The sequence below is a fragment of the Lactuca sativa genome, chromosome 1, assembly GCF_002870075.4.
Source record: "Lactuca sativa cultivar Salinas chromosome 1, Lsat_Salinas_v11, whole genome shotgun sequence".
Classification (NCBI taxonomy): domain Eukaryota; kingdom Viridiplantae; phylum Streptophyta; class Magnoliopsida; order Asterales; family Asteraceae; genus Lactuca; species Lactuca sativa.
Genome location: NC_056623.2, coordinates 106,986,740 through 107,006,113, shown reverse-complemented (window position 1 = coordinate 107,006,113; position 19,374 = coordinate 106,986,740). Strand labels below are relative to the sequence as shown.

General features: G+C 43.7%; 1 pseudogene; it reads right to left on the bottom strand.

Annotated features, from left to right (window-relative positions):
* Positions 1 to 6,543: 6,543 nt before the first annotated feature.
* LOC111879274 (ABC transporter F family member 1-like) lies at positions 6,544 to 18,189 on the bottom strand (annotated as a pseudogene).
* Positions 18,190 to 19,374: the final 1,185 nt, after the last annotated feature.

Genomic DNA, 19,374 nt, shown 5'->3' with positions numbered 1-19,374 from the left:
AATAATAATAATAATAATAATAATAATAATAATAATAATAATAAAATGTACAACAATTAAGAGTGGAAAGAAAAAGTAAAACATGTCAAAAGTGGAAAGTATTGTACCAAAAGTGTGAAACAAAAACTATTATAATCAAATTGTGAAAGACCACTTTTACTTTGTTAAGCCATTTGCTTTTAATATATATAATAAAAGTATATTTTCTATTATTTTATCCTCTTATTTCATCATTTTATCTATTTAAAGATTGATATATGTAATGGACTAATTCTTTTGGGGAAATGACATAAATGTCCGTAATTTTTAGGATTGGTCCATTTAATCCATAAAGTATTTTTGTTGATTTATGAGGACATAAACTTGTTTTTTTCGGGTCAACTACGTACTTTTTTGAAGTTTGGAAGGGGTAAGCCAACCACATCTTTGCCACCTCATTTATTTATGCCACATACGCTTGCTGACTGTGTCGTTTATGCATTTAATAAGACTAATACCGACAAACACTTTTACTAGTTCCTTATGCTTCGACTGAAAACCCTTACTTCATTTCTTCTCTTCAAACCCCAGACATGACTGATGTATACATCATTGTCGATTTGCACTTCCAAAGTATCTTTGCTAAGTACCCCATACGCTACACCAACGGGATTAGTCAGTGGCTGGTGAACATTGATTTCGCCAGCATGACAAGGACGAGTGCTATGTGTTGAAGAAAAATGTGAGAAGTTATATTACTATCTTCTTGATATTGATTTTACAAATGGTTTGAGGTTAATTCAGAACGAGCTAGATTATGCCTAATTAATAGCAGATGCTAATGAATGTGGTGTTGAACTCCCTATATATGTAGACCATTTTAGTAATGCTAACGTGCAAGAATGTTTGGATGAAGAAACATAGAAAATTGTTGATAATATACAGGAAGAAGTGCTTGATGATACGGAAACAATCCACACATGGCATGAGGATGATAATAGCAACCCTTATTTTTTCAAAAAGGATAATGGGCCAGATTTTTAGATCGGTGAGAATGTAGTTCTAGGTGAGCCTGTTGATAAAGAAATGGGAGACAATGAAGATGTTGATCCTAAATCGCTTAATATCTTTTTAATGAAAAGCTATACTAGAAGAAGTAATAACCTATGTTAGGTATGAGGTTTGAGAATCCTTAAGAATTGAAACACATGGTTTGTAATTATGCAGTGGCAAACGGTTATCAATTATGTGTTGTGAAAAATGATAGTAGACGGTTATTAGCCAAATATTGTGATGGCAAATGTAGTTTTAGGGTTTGGGGGTTCCGTGGATGAGTGATGATAAGTCTTGCTAGATCAGGTCTCTTATAAGTGACCATTATAGTACAAAGAATTTTATAAGTCCCCAATCTGCTAGTGTATCAATCAGATCCGTTTGATGGTGCGAAATCCCAATCAAACGGATGATGTCAGATCAAATAGAAGAGAAGGAGAAGAAGAATAACTTGAATCTATGATGTATTGAAGATATGAATGATGCTCCTTACACAAGATTCTCTCACACACACTATTCTTCTCTCTAGTTTCTCTCTCTAGAACATGCTCCTCCTCTCTAGCCTTACACTCCTCACACCCCTCACCCTATATATAGTATTACCAGCTGTACACCCATGTACGGCTGTACACAGGTGTGCGGTTGTACACACAAGTACGGCTGTACATAGCTACTAAATTACAGAAAAATATATTTTCTTAGAAAAGCAAAGTATAAACCAATATTTTGACCCAACAATCTCCCCCTTGGTTTATAACTTTCTTTTCTAAATGACCCAACAAGCTCCCCCTAAAAAGTAGCTAGTTTTTCTTGTTAATCTTCAATGGGAGCTTTGGCTTCAGCATTAATCTTCAAATTCTTCACAGCATCAAGATGAACATATGAATCTTCCATGAATGACTTCATCTTGAGCGGTTGGGCTTATCTTCAAATTTTGACATTGAACGCACATTGGGTGAGGAGGCTTCTTGAAGAGATTCATGATAGATGGCGCTTTCGGCTTGAGAATCTCCAGAGAGAACAGAGAGAACGAATCTTCTGGATCACTCCAGCAGGTTCAAGATAGCAGCAAACTGATTGAGGGGGTTTCAATGCAATATGTCACATAATCTTCAAGTGCAACTTCACCTTGCTTCTTGGGTTGAAGGATTGAATGTTTAAAGAATAATCTTCATTTCTTTCTCTTTCGAATGAAAATTCTTCGATGATCACGAATGAAGCCTTGGCTCAGAAATCTCGATACAGTCTCCATGAGTCTCATCTACACCTGAATTCACTTTTCAAGACAAAACAAAACTAAAAGAAAACTTTAGCACACAATATTTTTGGGTTTTTCATATTTTCTGAAAAAAAATAAAACAGAAACAAAAATATTTTGGATTTTCTGAACAAGAAAATAACACTATTTTTGGATTTTTTTTTTAATTTTCTGATTTTTGTTTGATTTTTGAAAAAAAATTAATTTAATTTTTTTTCTGATTTTTATTTGATTTTTAAATTTATTATTATTATTATTATTATTATTATTATTATTATTATTATTATTTTAATTCTCCCCCTAAATTTGTGCATAGAGGAAAACTATGAACAAATTTAACAAAAACAAAAATATTTGGGATCAAAGTTGTGAGACAGTCTTAACTTTGTTTATCAGTACCTTCACCTTCATGAATAGATCTGGTCAATCTCCGGTATTGTGGTCCACTTAAACACGAAGGATATTGACAAACTTTTCTAAATAAACCATTTAGCTGACGACGACCACGGGTATTGACAAACTTAAACACGAAGGGTATTGACAAACTTAAACACGAAGGATATTGACAAACTTTTCTACAGGCAGCCTCTTAAATGGTTCAATTTTAGTTGCACTAGAACGTGTTCTCCACTTCCCGATATACCCTGGTTATCAAGAACTTCCTAAGGACTGCTTACTTTAGATGAGCAGAAAATTATTAGGAGAGAGAATTGATTTAGACTACATATGCTATACACCCAGGTTGGATCTCTTCCAATCACGTAGAGGGTGAAACATATGACTAACTAGAGACTTAGAGGTATTGAGAAGTAGAAGGTTGTATATGTTATGTACCAGGTTGGATTACTAATCACGTAAAGGAGACAACATATGACTAACAGACAGAAAGAATAGCATAGATAGAAGATGCAGATAGACAGAGTTGCAAATGTTGTGGTCCAGGTCGGATCTTTCAATCACACAAAGGAGGCAACATATGGCTAACAGTATAAAAGAAAAAAATAACTTTCTACAGACCTAATTTATCAGAACCCCCCAGTCGCCCTATCAGAACCAGAATTAAGGACATAAGTCCGTACATCAAGGAAAAGTTGAACCACTGTTTTAGATGCGTATTAATTTAGTGTATCCCGTGGGTTCCCGTGTTTATCTCATTGCTCAATCTACTCGAGAGTCGTATGGTCAGTGCAAACAATCCTATCTAAATCCACACTGTCAATTCCTTCGTGCCTACCAGCACATTGAACACAGAGTCTAGACAATTCAGATTTAGTCCTTTACACATGTTTTAGACTGCCCGTTATCACTTTATCTTTATATCACTTCCCAGACAATACCTACTGACGAAAAACATAAGAAAATTAAAGAAAAATGTCTTTGAAATGAATCAATGTAAGATAAACTCATGAGTATAGAGAGCAAAACGCAAACCGTAATTCATCGATTGAATTTGCATCCAGAAGGTCTGAGAAAAACATGCATAATCTCATAACAGATCCGAAAATTCTTCATGTTATTAAGCACTAACCCCATTTGTGATCCCTTTATTTCTTCCTTTCTTTCCCGCAAAGGACACATACTCTCAAACAAATTTCTGAATGTTGTACAGTTGAGAGATGTCCCCTATCATGTGCCTGGAACAACCATTACCAACAAACCGAAGTCTGATGATATGCCTCCATAGCTGCTCCGACACAGAGCGAGATTAGTTGGTCTTTGGAACCCAATCCATTTTGAAATTGGGTTGACCTTTTTCATCCTTTCACGGTACTCTCTCCCATGACATATCCTGTTTATGACAAACAGAAGATGAAGAAATATTAGAAGCATTAGATGATTTGGAAGATTGAGCCTTCAGAACCCATTTGTAATTGGGTTTAACCCATTTCTTGTTTGAGCGGATGGGTGCCCCGACACTTGTTTCAGAACTTGAAGCCGATCGTTGAGATGACTTTGACCTAACTGGTCTTGGCTTCACAGGAGCATCTCTTGAACTTGACTTCTGGGCCGACATTCCCTTCTTGCCCTTGGGAGTTGATTTCTTGGCCTTGGGAGTTGAACTCTTGCCCTTCTGCGCATTCCAGTCACTATTGTGCGATTGTGACCTCGAATGATTTCTTTTGTAGAATCTCCCACCCTACGCGTTCTGCCAACCTTGTGCATAGTAGGGAACGTATGCACGATTTGGACAATTTCGGGAAATGTGTCCAGGTGTTCCACAGTGAAAACATGTCCTTTTCTTCATTGGGAAGTTGTTTCTTCCTGCCCCTGGTGGCGTACCCTTGCCTTGTCTCTTATTGTTCCCACAAGCACAGTTGCAGTAAGCACTCTAATTTGCTTGTTTTGGAGGCCTGTATTTACCAACAACAGGTTGATTAGAAGCAACAGATTCAGAGTTCAAGGGGTCGTTTGTTTGTTCAGTAGAGTTCTCCTTGTTCTCATCCTCTACTACTTTGCCTGCACATGAAGTAGAAGCATCAAAAACATTCACCTTAATAACCTCAGTAGGCCTTGATTGTTCAGTCTTAACTAAAGCTAAAGCAGGTTTAGGGAGTGGGCCAAACTGAGTAGGTGTCTTTTCTTCATTGGTCTCAAGGGATGGGTTATAGTTGTCATTAAAAGGAGGTGGCACACTGTGACACCCTAGACCCTTGTTTTGATTATCTTTGAATTTTAATTGCTTCTCAATCATCGAGGCAACTACCTCACTTGACACGTCATATTTTCTAAAATTAAAATCTGCATTTTCAAATTTGTTTTTCAATGTGTCAAGCTCGGCAGTCACAGAAGCAAGTTATCTCTTAATATAGTTATAATTTTCACATTTATTGCTTTATTCTTCTTGAAGTTTTCGAAAATCCTTAGTTTTGGCCTCTAGTTGTGCTTTTAAGGGTTTTTGACCTTTCCTTAGAATATAGCCTTCATATTTAAGGTCCTCATTTTCTCTTTTTAGCAAATCAATTTGTTCGCGAAGAAATTTAATTGTAGCTTCACAAGATGGAGTACATGAAACTTCATTTACCGGAATGGATGAGAAACTCATTTTTATAAAAAAAAAATGCCCTTTGACTAAAAACTCAAAAGTCAACCTTAAAAGTCAAACTTCAAAGTCAAACCGAAAAGCTAAATTTAAAATTTTGAAAGTCAAACAAAAAAGTCAAAGTTTAAAGTCAAAGGTCAAAATTTAAAGTCAAAGTCAAAATTTTAAGTAAAAAGTCAAAAATTAAAAACTAAAATTTTTGGGTGAAAAAGGAATTTAAAAATAAAAGGAAATTGTTTTTGGGGTTAAAAGTGTTAAAAATGCGAAAGTTGAATCGAAATAAGGACGCCTTAAGTTTTAAAAAGGGAACGAAGAAACCATCCAACAATTTCAGATGGTAAGGCGTTGCTTTGATGAAGGGGATGGTGCGAGTTCAATTCCTAGCAACTACAAATTCGCTTCCCTTTTTTTTAATAAGATGCTGCGATGTCTTGAGCTGACCAGGAGCTCCGACGACTCCGACGACTGAAGCCTCGCACACCCTCCGAAGCCGCTTAGCTGAGAACACCGTCCGAAGCCGCACACCGAGTCGTACACGTCCGAGCCACACACCGAGGCCGCAAAGCTTCAACTCGCCGCACACCTTCAATCAGATCACAAAAAAACAACGTTTTTCACCATTTTTGCTCCAAAACTCGTTCAAAAACTCGTTTTTATCAAAAATGCAAAGAACAAACCCCCTTATTTTGCCCCGATCTATCCAAAAACGCAAAATTCCTTTCAAAATAAGATCAAATAAGCTTCAGATCTGACAAAACTGATTGATACAATCCAAGTTCTGATACCAATTGTAAGTCCCCAATCTGCTTGTGTATCAATCAGATCCGTTTGATGGTGCGGAATCCCAATCAAACGTATTATGTCAGATCAAATAGAAGAGAAGGAGAAGAAGAATAACTTGAATCTATGATGTATTGAAGATATGAATGATGCTCCTTACACAAGATTCTCTCACACACACTATTCTTCTCTCTAGTTTCTCTCTCTAGAACATGCTCCTCCTCTCTAGCCTTACACTCCTCACACCCCTCACCCTATATATAGTATTACTAGCCGTACACCCATGTACGGTTGTACACAGGTGTGCGACCGTACACACGGGTACGGCCGTACACAGCTACTAAATTACAAAAAATATATTTTCTTACAAAAGCAAAGTATAAACTATATTTTTGACCCAACAATCTCCCCCTTGGTTTATATCTTTCTTTTTCTAATTGGCCCAACAAACTCCCCCTTCCCAACGTGTCACAACCTGATTCTTACACACCCTAATCTCATGCACCACATGATTAATCAACCTAAATTCATGACTCACCAACACCATCCCTCCATCCCACTCGTTTAACGCCTCATCCAAACTATCAATCGTTTCAATATCCAAATGATTCATCGGCTCATCAAGCAAAAGCATCTGCGGTTGTCGAAACGCCAACCACGCGAAAATCACCCGACTCTTCCGCCCGTCAGACAAATTCTTCATCGGCATCACATGCGCTTTCCCGGTCAACCCAAACCGCCCGATACTCGCACGCATCTTCTCCTCTTCGTTCCCTGGGTACTCCCTCATCATATACAACAACGCCGACATCTCCAAATCCAACTTCTTCGCCAAATGTTGATGATACTGCGTGATTCTCAAATGATTGTGTCGTCTCACCATGCCATCAAGAGGAACAAGCTCTCCCATCATTAGCTTTATCAAAGTACTTTTCCCCGCTCCGTTGGGGCTCACCAACGCGACACGGGAATCAAGGTCAATGCCGAAGTCAAGACATTTGTAGATGAGATTCTCTGGGGTGTAACCGAAGGAGACTTCGACGAATTGCAGGACAGGCGGCGGGAGTTTACCGACGTCGACGAAGTGGAAGACGAGGACTTTGTCACGTGCGACTTTTTTGGTGAGGCCGCTGCGTTCCATTTTCGCGAGGGTTTTTTCTTTCGATTGGGCGAGTTTGGCAGACCCGTGACCGAATCACGCGATGTATTCTTTCATGTTGGCGATTTGGTCTTGTCCCTATTCGTATTGTTTCATTTGGTTTTCTTCGAGTTCGGATCGCATTTGGATGTATTGGTCGAAGTTTACCGTGTAGATTTTGAGTTTCTTGCTTTGCATGTGGATGATGTTGGTGCATACTCCGTTTAGGAAATCTTGGGAGTGGGAGACAACTACGAGGATCCGCTCGAAGTTTTTTAGGGTTTCATCCAACCACACACACACTTACAGAACAAGATGATTAGTGGGCTCATCAAGCAACAAGATTATTGGGTTCATAAACAAAGCACGAGCCAAAGCAATACGCATCCTCCACTCACCAGAAAAGTCTCTTATTTTCTTTGCTTGCATTTGTTTATCAAATCCAAGACCATTTAAGATCTCAGTTGCATGTTTCTCTGCAGTTGATGCATCCATGGCATCTAATTGTTCATAGATACGATCAAGTGCACCACCACCACCAACGTATTGAGCAGCTAAACGTTCAACTTCAGCTTCCAATTTGAGCCTTTCTTCATCACAATTCTTGACAGCTTCAAGTGATGACATGTCACGAAACGACCCAAAAATACGACCCAAAAATTTTTGTTTTTAATATAGTCAAAACTGTAATCAGAGCATCATATAATAAAACCATGCGTGATGTATTCCAAAACATAATAAAATACTGTGCGGAAAACTGTATCATACTACATCAGATCAAAACATCTAAATCAATCCCAGGCTAAAGCTGAGGCTGTGGTGTGTGCGATGCCATCATCCCGAGCTCTTCCCTTTGCTTGCGGAAGTACCTGAAACCAAAACTGAAACTGTAAGCACGAAGCTTAGTGAGCTCCCCCAAAATACCACATACCATGCAATAGCATATAACACATATAGGGCCTTGCCCACTGCATCGGGCCGAAGCCCGGAAACTGCATCGGACCGAAATCCGGAACTGACTGGGACCTTGTCCCCTGCATCGGACCAAAGTCCGGAAACTGCATCGGACCGAAGTCCGGAACTAACTGCATCGGACCGAAGTCCGGAACTAACTGCATCGGACCGAAGTCCGGAACTAACTGGGACCTTGTCCCCTGCATCGGACCGGAGTCCGGAACTAACTGACTGAACATATCATAGCATATCAACTAGCATAAACACACATACTGCATACTACATCGAGCCGTAGCCCGGAACACATAGCACGTAACACATAAACCATAGCACATAAATCTTGTCTGAGCCACGAAGGCATCAAACATACTAGCTGCTACATCGGACCGAAGTCCGGAACTACTGCTAACTGGACGGGCCGGCATTGGCCTTAGACCCGTCCCTACTTGAAGGAAACTCACCTCGTAAACTGGCGGCTGAGTGTGTGTCTCTGAAAGCTACCGGCTGCTGCTCCTGAATCTCCTCGGCTACAAGCCCAAGAACACACTCAATCAAATACTAAACACTGCACTTGGGGTAAAAATGACTCTTTTACCCTTGGTCAAAGTCAACTCACTTTTGGGACTGACTCGCCGAGTTGGGTCACCCAACTCGCCGAGTCCTACTCTCACTTCTCAGTTCTACCCGTTGCTACTCGTCGAGTGTGGCATCGACTCGACGAGTACCCTCTTGATCCAAGAACTCAGACAATCTTCATCCGACTCGCCGAGCCGTATGAACAAACTCGACGAGTTGTTCATGAACCTAAGAAGATTGTCTTGAACTCGCCGAGTTGTATGAACAACTCGCCGAGTCCCTCCATCACTGAGTCTACCCTCAACTTGCTGAGTCCACTCTCTAACTCACTGGATTCACTCGACACTGGTCAAAATGAAGGACTCGGGAGTTCGCGACCCAACTCGCCGAGTCGTTCTTCCCGACTCGCCGAGTTGCCGCCATGCAACTGATTTTTACTCGATTTTGTTTGAATCCAACGCATACAATTGATAGATCTGAGTCCAATAAGTTGATTTACCACGTAAAGTTTCCAACTTTACGTGCACATCCTCATGAATAAGGGAAATAAGGCTAAAAGATGCATAAAATGGGTAGATCTATGATTAATATGCAAAGTAACTCCAAAAAGACAGAAGATATGGGCTCTACAACACCCCAACATTCAGATCCAAAGGTATTTCGACTTATTAAGACATTCATGCAAACATAAGGCTTGGAACAAACATCAATTAGCTCTTAGAAGAGCTCTAATGGAAGTTAAAGCATCAAATAAGAAGGGAACTCCGAAAATACCTCAATAAACTCAGATTTGCCCTTGGATCTTTGCAATACAACTCGTTTCCTTGCTTCTTTCTTCTTCTCCTTCTTCACACCTTCACAAAATGGCACCAAATCACTTATAAGCTCTCAAGGGAGGATTAGGGTTTTCTCACTGAGTTTTCAGGGTGAGGGAGGCAAGAATGGGGCTATAAGGTGGTTTAAATAGTGGGCAACCCGGGGATTTAGGGTTTCACCCAGATGGATGGACTCGCCGAGTCCAGAATATGGACTCGCCGAGTCCCCGGCTCACGCGTGCTCGCAGCCGCGACCCTACTCGGCGAGTCAGGCTATGAACTCGCCGAGTTCCTCTTGCAAAACTCACAACAAATACCAATAAATTAACATACCGGGAACGGTTCGTTACAATTCTCCCCCACTTGACTCAGACTTCGTCCTCGAAGTCTGCTACGGCTGGATCTGCAAATAACTCTGGGTAGTGCTCTCTCATCTCCTCCTCAGCCTCCCACGTCCACTCAGACCCCTTCCGGTGCTGCCACTGCACCTTTACTAACTGAATTTCCTTGTTCCTCAAGGTCTTGGTCTTCCGGTCCAGAATCGCGACCGGTCTCTCAATATAATTCAGGCTACTATCAACCTAAATATCCTCTAGGGGAACGACTGCTGATTCATCCACCAAACACTTCCTCAACTGAGACACATGGAAAGTGTTGTGGATCTGACTAAGCTCTTCAGGAAGATCTAACCGATAAGCAACCCGACCCACCCGGGCCAAAACCCTGAAAGGACCAATAAATCTGGGGCCCAACTTGCCCCTCTTCCGGAACCTGATGACACCCTTCCAAGGTGAGACCTTCAGAAGGACCATATCTCCCACCTGGAACTCCAAGTCCGAACGCCTCCTATCGGCGTAGCTCTTCTGCCGACTCTGAGCAGTTTGCAGTCTACTACGGACCTGCTGGATCAACTCAGTCGTCTTGAGCACCACCTCTGTGCTCCCAATGACTCGCTGACCGACCTCGCCCCAACAAATCGGGGTCCTACACTTCCTCCCATACAGCATCTCAAAGGGAGGTCGGTCAATGCTCGCATGGTAACTGTTGTTATACGAGAATTCCGCTAACGGAAGGTACGTATCCCAACTGCCACCGAAATCTAGAACACATGCCCTGAGCATATCCTCTAGAGTCTGAATCGTCCTCTCGCTCTGCCCGTCTGTCTGAGGGTGGAAAGCGGTGCTGAAATGGAGACGAGTACCCATCTCGTCGTGGAATCGCTTCCAAAATCTGGATGTGAAACGGACATCTCGGTCAGACACCACTGATACCGGCACTCCATGACGTGCCACGATCTCACGCACATAGATATCGGCTAACTTCTCCGCCGATATAATCTCCTGGATCGGGATAAAATGGGCACTCTTCGTCAACCGATCCACTACTACCCATATCGAGTCCACTCCACGTGCGGTCCGGGGAAGCTTGGTGACAAAATCCATGGTAATGTCCTCCCATTTCCACACGGGAATGTCTAACGGTTGCATCCTGCCGTGAGGTCTCTGGTGCTCCGCCTTGACCTTCCGGCAGGTCAGGCATCTCTCGACGTACCAGGCGACGTCCCGCTTCATGCAGGGCCACCAATAATCGGGTCGAAGATCTCGGTACATCTTTGTCGCTCTTGGGTGGATAGAAAATCGAGACTTATGAGCCTCGTCCAATAATACCTGCCGTACCCCACCCCAGTACGGTACCCATACCCTACCATGAAGCGTCAACAAACCCCGACTGTCGTAGTCAAATGAAGCTACTCGGCCCACTATCCTCTCACACTTCTGCCTCTCCTCCTTGAGGCCCTCCATCTGAGCCTCCTTGATCCGCTCCAATAGTGGAGTGATCACTGTCATCCTCATACACAGATCCCTGATTGGGGCCGCCGACACCTTACGGCTTAGGGCGTCGGCCACCACGTTGGCCTTCCCTGGATGATAAAGGATCTCACAGTCATAGTCCTTCAGCACGTCCATCCACCTCCTCTGCCTCATATTCAGACTCGGCTGATCCATAAGATACCTCAAACTCTTATGATCCGTGTATATAGTACAACGGACCCCATAGAGGTAATGCCTCCAAATCTTGAGGGCAAACACAACTGCCCCCAGCTCCAAATCATGGGTAGGATAATTAGCCTCGTGAGGCTTCAACTGTCTCGAGGCATAAGCTATCACATGGCCTCGCTGCATCAGAACTGCTCCCAAACCTGTGATCGAGGCATCACAATAGACTACAAAGTCCTCTACTCCCTCTGGCAAGGTAAGGATCGGAGCCTCGCACAATCTCTGCCTGAGGGTCTCGAATGCTGTCTGCTGCTCTGGACCCCAACGAAATACCACTGATTTCTTGGTCAGTCGGGTGAGCGGCACTGCTATCTTGGAGAAATCCTGAATAAATCTCCGATAATACCCTGCCAACCCTAGGAAGCTCCGAATCTCAGATGGAGACTTCGGGACCTCCCACTGCATCACGGCCTCTATCTTGGCCGGATCTACCAGAATACCCTTCTGGTTGACGAGGTGACCAAGGAACTGCACCTCGCGCAGCCAGAACTCACATTTGGAGAACTTTGCGAAAAGTCTCTCCCTCCTCAAAACCTCTAGCACCTCCCGCAGGTGCTCCTCGTGCTGCTCCTGCGTCTTGGAATACACCAAGATGTCATCTATGAACACTATCACTGACCGATCCAGCATCGGCCTACACACGCGGTTCATGAGATCCATGAACGCGGCTGGAGCATTGGTGAGCCCAAATGGCATCACCACAAACTCGTAATGACCATACCTGGTCCTGAAAGCAGTCTTCTGTACATCCTCATCTCTAACCCGCATCTGATGATATCCGGAGCGTAGATCGATCTTGGAGAACCAAGACGCTCCCTGAAGCTGATCAAACAAATCATCTATCCTCGGAAGTGGGTAACGGTTCTTCACCGTTACCTTATTCAACTCCCGGTAATCTATACACATACGATGCGACCCATCCTTCTTTCTCACAAACAGGATCGGCGCTCCCCAAGGCGAACTGCTCGGTCGAATGAAACCCTTGTCTAACAGCTCCTGCAGCTGTGTAGACAACTCCTGCATCTCAGGGGGAGCTAGTCGATACGGTGCCTTGGCTATCGGAGCCGCACCAGGGACGAGGTCGATCCGGAACTCGACCTGTCTCTCAGGAGGTATCCCCGGCAAATCCTCAGGAAACACATCTGGGTAGTCTCGAACAATAGGAACATCATCCACTGTCGACTTGCCCTTCTCCCGGGCATCCAAAACGTAGGCTACAAAACCGGCGCAACCCTGCTGAACATAGCGCCTCGCCCTTGCGGCGGAACAAAAGGTCGGTCCTTGCTGTGGCCTCTCGCCCTGAATCACCAACTCTCCCCCACTGGGAGTGCGAACCCTCACTAACTGAAGCTCGCAATCAATCACCGCCCCATTGGGGCTTAGCCAATCCATACCCACAATAACCTTATTCCCTCGCAGGGGAATAGGTACCAGATCCACTGAAAACTGCTCATCAAATAACTGAAGAGAACACCCTCTGTGCACTCTGCCGACCCTCACGGTCCTATCATCCGCTATCTCAACCTCTAATGGACAATCCAGCTCCCCTGGAGCTCTACTGAACCTCTTGCTAAGCGCAAGAGATACGAATGATCGGGTAGCCCCCGAATCGAATAATACCAAAGCAGAAATGCCGTTCACAGAGAACGACCCTGAATAAAACATACAACCATAAGCAACATTTAGTCAATAATAATAAAGAGATAAAAGGGAAGATACATACCCGTCACCACATCAGGAGTCGCTCGCGCCTCCTCTGCTGTCATCTGAAACGCCCTACTCTTCGCCACTGGCGCATCAGCTCGGCCCTGTCGGCCATCTGTAATCCTCAAGGTAGCAGGGGCAGGTGCAGCCACCTTCCCTGCTGAAGCTAAACTCGGACACTGGGACTTTTTATGTCCCCTCTGATTGCACTGAAAGCAAATCAGATCTGATGCTACGACGGCAGTAGCAGGGGCCGTACAATCCCTACTCAAATGCCCAATCCGACCGCACTTGTAGCAGCCGGAACTCCCTGCCTTGCACGCTCCCTCGTGCAATCTCCCACACTTGCCACATCGACCGTGGCTCTGCTGACTCCTAGATCTGTGATCCGAAACCTTGGGCTTTTTGCCCGAACTGCCTGAACCCGAAACCGCCTCCGGTTTCCTCTTCTTCTCCATCTCAAGATCAATCTCCCTCTCCCGAGCTCTAGCAATCATATCTTCCAGCGTTTTACAGCTGGACCGGCTCACAAACTGGCGGATATCGCTCCGCAACATCTCATGATAACGGGCCTTCTTCATTTCCTCATCAGCCACATACTGAGGAACGAGAAGAGCCCTCTCCCTGAACTTGGCGGTGATCTCCGCCACTGTCTCTGTAGTCTGGGTGAGGTCCTGAAACTCCCTAGCTAGCTGTTGCACCTCAATGACCGGTGCAAACTCCGCCCTGAACCTGGTAGAGAAATCAGCCCAGGTCATGGCGTCCAATGCTGCATCATCCCCAATAGCATGCCCGACCTCCTCCCACCAATCTCGTGCCCTGTCCTTCAGAAGACAGGACGCCAATCTGACCTTGTCCCCCTCGGGACATCTGCTAGTACGGAAAGCGTTGGCCACATCTGCCAACCATCTGGTGCTCGCTATGGGGTCCCGCGCCCCATGATAGTCCGGAGCTCCACATGCCCTGAACTCCCTGAAGGTAAGGGTGCGCGACCCCATCATGGCCGCCACCTCGGCACGAAAGGTGCTCAGTCTCTCATCCATCAGCTCTAGAATCCCCTCCTTGATCGAACCGAAGATCACAGGAGTCTGCTCTATAATGATGCGCGTAATCTCCGAAGAAAGAAACTCTCGGGTCTGCTCATCCATGCGCTCTTCCCCCGAGCCTGAACCTGATCCCTCCCCGGCACCTCCGCTGCCGGCTGCTGGTCTCGAACGCAAAACCACCATTCTGAAACACATCACAACTACATCAAAAAACAGAAATATCTTGAGGGATCATTGCTACTACAACTAGCTTCCTGGTCTTGTCTCAGCCTTTCTTGATTTGAGTACGGATCCTCTGCTTCCAGTAGTACGGGCCCATACTACCTTCCACATCTATCCGTACTTTCTTCAAGAACTGCCCTGACTCCACCAAGTCACTTCTACTACTACTGATCTCTGCTACTCTCGTCCTAGGCTTGCCCCAGGGAAACCTCAGACTTAACTCAACTAGTCCTCAGCTGCTGCAGGTCTCCTTATAATGCTAATTAACCATCACCTGAACACCATCACATGTGACGAAGATCAGATAATCCTTCAAGTAAAAGACCCGTCCCTATAACGGTTGGACTCAAACAAGAGCTGCGCAATAGGGTCAGTTCCAGCACTCTGGGATTATTCAACCCTGATCACATGTGGTGTAACGTGTTCACCTAATGGTTAACTTCCATCACTCAGAATTCCCACAAAGCACGAAGCAAGCAACATTTGGATAAAGGAAACATACTCAGGCAAAACTATTCTCAAAATGAGAAACTGATCTAGCATACAGTGCTAAGCTCATACTACCAGGCATAACCTAAACAGGCTATCCTACTGCTGTCTACTCAATACTAGCATGCAATACTCATAAAGCTGTAACACATAAAGCAGGCACATAAGGCATCCTCCTAGATCCTTAGTCCTATACTAGCATGCTATTCAACTGAAACTGAAACTGAACAATAACTTGTATGGATAATTTGGGAGTACTTACTTGAGCTCGGCTGATCGCATGCACCACACCCTTTTCTTGTTTAAAAATTTCTTTCTTTCTAAGTGCTTTCAAAATTCTTTTAGAAAACATTTTACTTTTAGAAATCTTTTTATTTCCCCTTAGTTTGAGTTCAGATACACCCGGAAGTGTATCCGAATCCCTCAAACCAGGGCTCTGATACCAACTTGAAACGACCCAAAAATACGACCCAAAAATTTTTGTTTTTAATATAGTCAAAACTGTAATCAGAGCATCATATAATAAAACCATGCGTGATGTATTCCAAAACATAATAAAATTCTGTGCGGAAAACTGTATCATACTACATCAGATCAAAACATCTAAATCAATCCCAGGCTAAAGCTGAGGCTGTGGTGTGTGCGATGCCATCATCCCGAGCTCTTCCCTTTGCTTGCGGAAGTACCTGAAACCAAAACTGAAACTGTAAGCACGAAGCTTAGTGAGCTCCCCCAAAATACCACATACCATGCAATAGCATATAACACATATAGGGCCTTGCCCACTGCATCGGGCCGAAGCCCGGAAACTGCATCGGACCGAAATCCGGAACTGACTGGGACCTTGTCCCCTGCATCGGACCAAAGTCCGGAAACTGCATCGGACCGAAGTCCGGAACTAACTGCATCGGACCGAAGTCCGGAACTAACTGCATCGGACCGAAGTCCGGAACTAACTGGGACCTTGTCCCCTGCATCGGACCGGAGTCCGGAACTAACTGACTGAACATATCATAGCATATCAACTAGCATAAACACACATACTGCATACTACATCGAGCCGTAGCCCGGAACACATAGCACGTAACACATAAACCATAGCACATAAATCTTGTCTGAGCCACGAAGGCATCAAACATACTAGCTGCTACATCGGACCGAAGTCCGGAACTACTGCTAACTGGACGGGCCGGCATTGGCCTTAGACCCGTCCCTACTTGAAGGAAACTCACCTCGTAAACTGGCGGCTGAGTGTGTGTCTCTGAAAGCTACCGGCTGCTGCTCCTGAATCTCCTCGGCTACAAGCCCAAGAACACACTCAATCAAATACTAAACACTGCACTTGGGGTAAAAATGACTCTTTTACCCTTGGTCAAAGTCAACTCACTTTTGGGACTGACTCGCCGAGTTGGGTCACCCAACTCGCCGAGTCCTACTCTCACTTCTCAGTTCTACCCGTTGCTACTCGTCGAGTGTGGCATCGACTCGACGAGTACCCTCTTGATCCAAGAACTCAGACAATCTTCATCCGACTCGCCGAGCCGTATGAACAAACTCGACGAGTTGTTCATGAACCTAAGAAGATTGTCTTGAACTCGCCGAGTTGTATGAACAACTCGCCGAGTCCCTCCATCACTGAGTCTACCCTCAACTTGCTGAGTCCACTCTCTAACTCACTGGATTCACTCGACACTGGTCAAAATGAAGGACTCGGGAGTTCGCGACCCAACTCGCCGAGTCGTTCTTCCCGACTCGCCGAGTTGCCGCCATGCAACTGATTTTTACTCGATTTTGTTTGAATCCAACGCATACAATTGATAGATCTGAGTCCAATAAGTTGATTTACCACGTAAAGTTTCCAACTTTACGTGCACATCCTCATGAATAAGGGAAATAAGGCTAAAAGATGCATAAAATGGGTAGATCTATGATTAATATGCAAAGTAACTCCAAAAAGACAGAAGATATGGGCTCTACAACACCCCAACATTCAGATCCAAAGGTATTTCGACTTATTAAGACATTCATGCAAACATAAGGCTTGGAACAAACATCAATTAGCTCTTAGAAGAGCTCTAATGGAAGTTAAAGCATCAAATAAGAAGGGAACTCCGAAAATACCTCAATAAACTCAGATTTGCCCTTGGATCTTTGCAATACAACTCGTTTCCTTGCTTCTTTCTTCTTCTCCTTCTTCACACCTTCACAAAATGGCACCAAATCACTTATAAGCTCTCAAGGGAGGATTAGGGTTTTCTCACTGAGTTTTCAGGGTGAGGGAGGCAAGAATGGGGCTATAAGGTGGTTTAAATAGTGGGCAACCCGGGGATTTAGGGTTTCACCCAGATGGATGGACTCGCCGAGTCCAGAATATGGACTCGCCGAGTCCCCGGCTCACGCGTGCTCGCAGCCGCGACCCTACTCGGCGAGTCAGGCTATGAACTCGCCGAGTTCCTCTTGCAAAACTCACAACAAATACCAATAAATTAACATACCGGGAACGGTTCGTTACATGTCATAGGCTTCAATTTCTCTGGTGAGATGGAAGATGTCCATGTGTTCAAGGATTGGAAGTTCTCTCATTCCAATTGATGTCAGAAGAGTGGATTTACCACATCCGTTTAAACCAAGTAAACCATAACGTCTCCCATAGTTAAGCTCCAGTTCAGTGTCAACAATAAGATCGTGTCCATGAAAAGTAAGTGATAGAGACTCTATCTGAATATCCTTAGACAGCGGATGAGAGCAAAGAACGCCGATACAAGTCCGATCAGATATCACAAGAGACCCCATCCCATTCGACAAGTTAGCGGTACTAGAACTTCCGTTCATCGTACCAATAGCCGCCGCCTTAGCCGAAGTAGCGGCGGCAGCTGCTTTACCTCCTCTCTTGGCAGCCGCTGCTGCCTTCTTCTGTAGTGCCTTCTTCTTGCTCGCATCAGACACCATATTGAGATCGGAAAGTGAAAGATCTAGGGATTGATCGAGATTGAAAGTGTTTGCGATAGGAATCACCTCCGGCCGATAGGTAGATGGAGTCGGTGTGAATAGAAAAAAAGGGAAGACAACGCCTCAAAAGTTTGATACCAATCTGTCACACCCCGAAACCAGGATGGCGGAAACGTTTCGGGGTGGAGGACGTCATGCGTAGTATCACAACATTTGTATAGCAAGCATAGTAAACACAACCAAACATTGAATACAAATATGAAAAATGTTTACATCAGTTTGAAACTTGTTTTAAATACATCAAAAGTATGTATAATATAGAAAACATGACTCTTATTGCTCCAGCTTCACCGAATTCCTGGAAGTACCTGTCTACTGATTCCTTGAGAATACAAGCAGTTTGAAAAATATAAGCATAAAGCTGGTCAGTTCATATGCATTTAGTTTTGGTGGAAAATGTTCTTTGATTCTTTTGAAAAGTGTTCCTCAAGAAAATCCCATATTTTCTTATAAAAAGTAGTGCGGAAGGAGTATCCATTAGTAGAAAATAAACCATCAGTTTTAGAAACACCGGTGCTATTTTGGGAAAATCCCACATTTTCCCTAAAAACAGTTTAACCGTCCTAGAGGTAGAGATGCAAGTTTAGAAATCTCTTATTACTATCAGTGCGTCTATGAAAGTAGTTTTATTATCCAAAATAAAACAAAGAAGAGTAGAGTCCGTAAACCAAAGTTAGTTTATACTTATTTGCGAGTTGTATAACCATACTTGATATGACCGAGAGACCTTTATAACGTTCTTCAAGAGTTAAGCTAAATGACATTTGTTCACCCCAGGCATGCCTGCCTAACTGTAGCTAGCAGTTCAGGTGTGGGATTGTCAGTCCCGAATAGATCTATTCACAAATCTCACGCTCTCCCTCCAGGAGACTCTGGTTATACTAAAAGGATTTATCCCTGTACACCTAAGGGTACAATATTGAAGTAACACCTCACAATTCGGTATAATCTAGTTCACTAGCGGGAAAACGGTATAAAACAGTAATTATTATTGAATAATTGTACTTTATACTCCTGAGAAAATATATAACATAAACGAAATCTGCCATAGTTTATACATATTCATTTATGAAGTTTGATTTGGTAGAGACTACCTAGAGTGTTATCCCAAACTATACCCATTATAGTTTATTAGAGTTGATATAGAAAATGCTTTGTAAAAACCTTTCTAATGAAGTTAGATTTCCAAATCATATTACAAAAAGGGATAAAATATCCGAATATGTTATTAAACATGGAAATCATTAACTGTAT